Source organism: Puma concolor, chromosome D3 (assembly GCF_028749965.1).
Source record: "Puma concolor isolate L17-30 chromosome D3, mPumCon1.1.hap2, whole genome shotgun sequence".
NCBI classification, from domain to species: Eukaryota; Metazoa; Chordata; class Mammalia; order Carnivora; family Felidae; genus Puma; species Puma concolor.
Window position 1 is genome coordinate 78499504 of NC_141678.1, and position 6073 is coordinate 78505576.

Genomic DNA, 6073 nt, shown 5'->3' on the forward strand with positions numbered 1-6073 from the left:
TGGACTAAGTTCTATATTAAAACATATTAATGAAGTACCTGATATACCTAATGCTTTATAAAAGCCTCCAACATACAGCCCTTTATCATTTTGGCAATACTGAGTTCAGGTAAGGACTCCTTCACACTGGATGTGAGGAAAAAGGAGCCCTCACGCACTGTTGGTAGGAATTCGAACGGCAGCCACTGTGGAAACCAGTATGATGGTTCCCTCCAAAAGTTAAAAATAGAACTACCCTATGATCCAGGAATCACAGTACTGGGTATTTATCCTAACAATACAAAAACACTAACGCAGGGGTACCTGGCTGGCTCAGTCAGTAAAGCACACGACTCTTGATCTCGGGGTTATAAGTTCAAGCCCCACACTGGGTGTAGAGCTCACTTAAAAATAAAATCTTTAAAAAAACCTTAATTCAAAAGGATATACGCGTCCCTATGTTCATAGCAGCATTATTTACGTAGCCAAATTATGGGAGCAGCCCAAGTGTCCATTGATTAAGGAATGGTATGATAAAGAAGATGTGGTGTATACACACACACACACACACACACACACACACACACACACACACACACTGGAATATTATTCGGCCACAAAAAAGAATGAAACCTTGCCATTTGCAACAACATGGATGGAGCTAGAGAGTATAATGCTAAGTGAAATAAGTCACTCAGAGAAAGACAAATACTAGATGATTTCACTTACATGCGGAATGTAAGAAACGAAACAAACAAAGGGGGAGAAGAGAGAGAAACAAACCAAGAAACAGACCATTAATACAGAGAACAAACTGATGGTTTCCAGAGAGGAGATGGGTGGGGAAGGGGCATGAAATAGGTGATGGGGATGAAGGAGTGCTCTTGCCCTGATGAGCACTTGGTGTGGAATCATTATATTGTACACCTGAAACTATTATAACACGTATGTTTACCATACTGGAGTTAAAAACAAAACAAAACAAATGTAAAAGCCTTAAGAACAAACAAATAAATAACCTCAAATACGTTTTCCCATGCGTATGGGGCAATTTATTCTGCAAAACAATACAATTTTTTGTATTGTATTGTAAAAAAAGACTCCTCCATGATTTCATAATCATTCGGTACACGTTCACCCTTTGGTAAGTTCAGGAACAATTTGTGGTTTTGAAACACAGCCTTTGCAGCACTACCCACAGAAAAGTGGGTAGGGTAGACGGATCCCACAGATGGGAATGGTGAGGAAACTGACATAGAGAAAACGAGCAATGTCATATTTTCTCTGCTGCGCCGAAATGGTCTTCTAAATAAATTACACAGCAGTTGATACAGAGACAATGAGAAGATCAGTCACACACCTTTCAACTCTTTGAAACACGCACGTCAATTCAGATTTATGCTGAATGAAAGGCTGTATCTTCTGCCTATATTTTCCTTTTTCTTTGCAGAGCGAATGTCAGAGAAATAATTCATTACACAGCATGGGGATTGCCCTCAAATTGTTGGTGGAGGGGGGAACGCCTCCCCAGCCACAGGGGGGTGGCTAGATGCCATTCCTAGTCTTTCCTACATCCCGCTCCTGCTTGCCAGCAGCCGGCACATGTAGGAGCTTAGCACGTATGCCCTGAACTGATGTATGACACATAAAAGCAAATAGGAACTTTCAATTTGCCCCCTTAGTACTTGGCATTATCAGCCACTTAGGTCGTAAAACTCTAATATGTGTTCGTAATATATGTAATGTACATATTTCTGCCTTTTCCAAGTTTTCTACTGTCAGCATGTGTTATTCTGATAATTAGGAAAAAAAATTTTATAAAGAGAGGAAGAGGTGTGGGGAGGCAGTTTTCCTCTAAGCACCTGAAGCCACAATGAAAAATAAAGGAATCACTCTTCTTCGTCCTTGTAGAAGCTAGTGAAGGACGGGTGTGAGGACGGAGGAGGAACCAGAGAGGTTTCAATCAGAGAGGAACAGAGCATACGGGCGTTGGGGGGGAGGGTGGGGAGGGAGCCCCAGTCTGATGAAGGTCTTTCTCCTCTGTAATTGAAACCTCTTATGCTTCAGCCTTCAGCCATTATGTCTTTTTCTGAGCGCAGTAAAGATGAAAAACATCTGGCTCATTTCCTTACCTTTACGTTTATTTATTTTTGAGAGAGAGGGAGAGACAGAGCGTGAGCAGGGGAGGGGCAGAGAGAGAGGGAGACACAGAATCCGAAGCAGGCTCCAGGCTCCGAGCTGTCCGCACAGAGCCCGTCGCGGGGCTCGAACCCACGAACCGTGGGATCATGACCTGAGCTGAAGTCATACGCTCAGCCGACTGAACCACCCAGACGCCCCTCCTTACCTACCTTTTAAAAGGGACCTGTACACTATCAACCATAGCCAAATTATGGAAAGACCCCAAATGTCCATCAACTGATGAATGGATAAAGAAGATGTGGTATGGGGACCCTGGGTGGCTCAGTTGGTTAAGCATCTGACTCTTGGTTTTGGCTCAGGTCATGATTTCGCGGTTCGTGAGTTCGAGCCCCACGTCGGGCTCTGTGCTGACAGCTCGGAGCCTGGAGCCTGCTTCGGATTCTGTGTCTCCCTCTCTCTCTGCCCCTCCCCTGCTCATGCTCTGTCTCTCTCTGTCTCTCAAAAATAAATAAATGTTACAAAAATTTTAAGAAAAAATGAATAAACATTAAAAAATAAATATAAACATTATAAAATTTTAAAAAAAGATGTGGCATATACACACACAATGGAATATTACTTGACAATCAAAAAGAATGAACTCTTGCCATTTCCAACAACATGGATGGAACTAGAATGTATTATGCAAAGCGAAATAAGTCAGCCAGAGAAAGACAAATATCAGATGATTTCACTCATATGTGGAATTTAAGAAACAAAACAGATGAACATAGGGGAAGGGAAGGAAAAATAAAATAAAAAGAGAGTGAGGAAAACCAAAAGAGACCCTTATGTACAGAGAATAAACTGAGGGTTGCTGGGGGGGGCGGTGCAGGGTGACAGGTGGGGGGATGGGCTAGATGGGTGATGGGCATTCAGGAGGGCACTTACTGGGATGAGCACTGGGTGTTATATGTAAGTGATGAATCACTGAATTCATTAACTTAGTGATTATGACATTATTACAGTAACTTGGATTTAAATAAAAATTTAAAAAAATGGACCTGCACAGTTCCCTTTGAGATGCCTCTTCAGGATGGGCGGTGCTTACCGTCCGGCAGACCCTGCCGTGGGGTTGGAGTGGGCTCTTTGGGAGCTAGATCAGAAAATGTGATGAGATCAGGAGCCTGCATTCTCACCAGAAAAGGACTGATGGGCCGGGGAATGGCCTCGTCCTGCTCAGGTCACCAGGTCACCACTGTCTTGGGAGCAAGTGACTGTGGAGTACAGCTTCCGTATGTGGGTAGATTTGAAGACCTACAAGGTCGGGAGCAGGCAGGTGCACAGAGAGGGTGGGAAAGACAGTCCGAGAGATAAGAAGGGAGCCACAGTGTAGACTGAGAAATGGGTGACCGGGGACCCGCGGTCCCAGGACAACTCTGAGAATGGCCACTTCAGCCCTTCGTTCCCAATGGTTTTCCATGCCCTGTTCCCATTTTTCCTGAGGTCCAGCTATGCTCCTGTCCTTGGAGTCTGTGAGATACTCCTGTATCCCTATCTGCTGTTCCTTTTCTTCTGTTTGTCATGCACTAGCTTGAGTGGACTGCTTGCAACCAAAGGGAAACTGACGAGACTTTTGCCCACGTCCTTTTGGTTTGCCTCTGTTTATGGTGCTTTTATCCTGAGTAAAAAGTTTTTTAACTTGAATAAAAACAAAGCTACCTCTCATTTCCTTTACAATGTTTGCTGTTGGTTTGTCTTCACGTAGCCACTTGTGCCTCAAGATTATATCAATATTCAACTGTATTTTTTGTTGTTTTTGCTTTTCTCCATTTATTGTTTGTATTTTCCTTTGGTTCTTATTGGTTTTATATTTTACATTAAAACCTCAGATCAGTCTGGGATTTATTTTAGCACAAGGTGTATGGTATAAGAAAGGTATCAATCTTTTAAAAAAAGTTTTTGAATGTATGTTTATTTTTGAGAGAGAGAGAGAGCGAGAGAGAGACAGAGCACGAGCAGGAAAGGGGCAGAGAGAGAGGGAGACACAGAATCCGAAGCAGGCTCCAGGCTCTGAGCTGTCAGCACAGAGCCCGACGCGGGGCTCGAACTCACGGACCATGAGATCGTGACCTGAGCTGAAGTCGGACTCTTAACTAACTGAGCCACCCAGGTGCCCCAAAGGGTATCCATCTTCACTTTTTTTTCAATGGTTAAAGAAAAAGAAGCCCGAGTTTGAGCCAAGACCCTGAGAATGCTGTTTCATACCTAGCTTTGTTCAGATTCCTTTATAACTGAGCTTATGGTTTCTAAAAACCTTGAATCTATCACACTTCTGAAGTTGGTCCTTTCCTCTTGGCTTCTTCTAGTTTCATGAATACTGAACATGAACAAAAAAAGGCATAGTGACTGATTTCCTTCTGAGAATTTGTTCCGTGAATATTGGTACCCTGGGAAAGCAGCCTACAGCTTCTCTCTTCCGAATCTACCCATCTATCTATATAAATGTCTCCCAGCCTCTCATGCCTGAAATCAATTCACCGTACTCAGTTCACCCCCATCCCTACTGCCTTACTATATTCCTGGCACATAGCACCATAAAGTCTGCTTCTCTTGAGAATAACTAAACCAAAGACACTGTGTTCCATTTTTATGATGAGACACATATTTCCCAACAAGAGACAAATCCTTTATTTCAAAGGATTGAAGGGATAATACTTCTAAAACTTTCCATCTGGTTGAATGAAAGGCACTGACAAAAGTCGGCTCAAACTTTTACTTGGCTCTGAACCCAGAGCATGCTTGTTTGATTGTGAATTGGATTAGCTTTTCCTCATTTGACGCTCTTGCCTGTCATTACTTTGCTCTAAATACAGGAAAATGAGGGGCATCGGGGTGGCTCAGTGGGTTGACCATCTGACTCTTGATTTCGGCTCAGGGCAAAAATCTCTTGGTTTGTAGGATCGAGCCCTTCCCCCACTCACACACGTGCTCTCTCTCTCAAAATAAACGAACATGAAAAAATAAAGAAACAAGTCAACCTTCTGTCAGCTTGGGTCACATCACTTAAACTGAGTTATCTTTTCAATCGAGACATCAAAAATATTTTGCAAATCAAAAAAAACCCAAATTTAATTTTCCCTTGTTAAAAAAAAATTGTAAACCTTTTGTTGAAACTTTTGCAAAACCCAAAAAACAAAACAAAGACAAAGAAAAAAGTCAAGTAATCTGTGATGAAGAGAAGAACAGGATGACCAGAAATTTTAGACCCAAGGAGCTACAGGAGAGAAATGGCAGCACGATAGGGATGCAACCTACGTTGTAATTTGAATTCCTCCATAATTATATGGCCCTACTGCTGATATGCCTGTGGTTTTTGTTTTCTTTTTCATTTTAAACTTTCTGTCAAAAAATAGTAATAACAATAAAGTTTCCATAAGACACTTCTTTAACGTTTGATTTAAAAAAAAAGGTTGGGTTGCTTCTGTAAGCTGCAAGAGTCCGCAAATGTATACAAATTCTAATAGCAATGACGATGGTTTCATGTAACCTTTAAACAATGCCTTTGTTTTGGTTTCATAAACAAAGTTTTGTACATTTTTAGGACTATATAGCCCCTAATGATTGAGAAAAATTAGACATTTGGTAAATATTTGTTGAATGAATGAAAAAAATCTTCAGTAACGGATCGTCTTTGCCAAATTTAAAACTCACGAACCTGGCCCAGTTTGGAGATTGGGTGGGTGGGAGTTATATACAAAAAATAAAAGTTGGGGCGCCTGGGTGGCTCGGTCGGTTGGGCATCTGACTCAGTTTTGGCTCCGGTCATGAGCTCGTGGTTCATGAGATTGAGCCCAGCAACAGGCTCTGTGCTGACCGTGTAGAGTCTGCTTGGGATTCTGCCTCTACCTCTGTCTCCGCCCCTGCTCTACTTGTGTGCTCTCTCTCACTCTCTCTCTCTTTCAAAATAAAT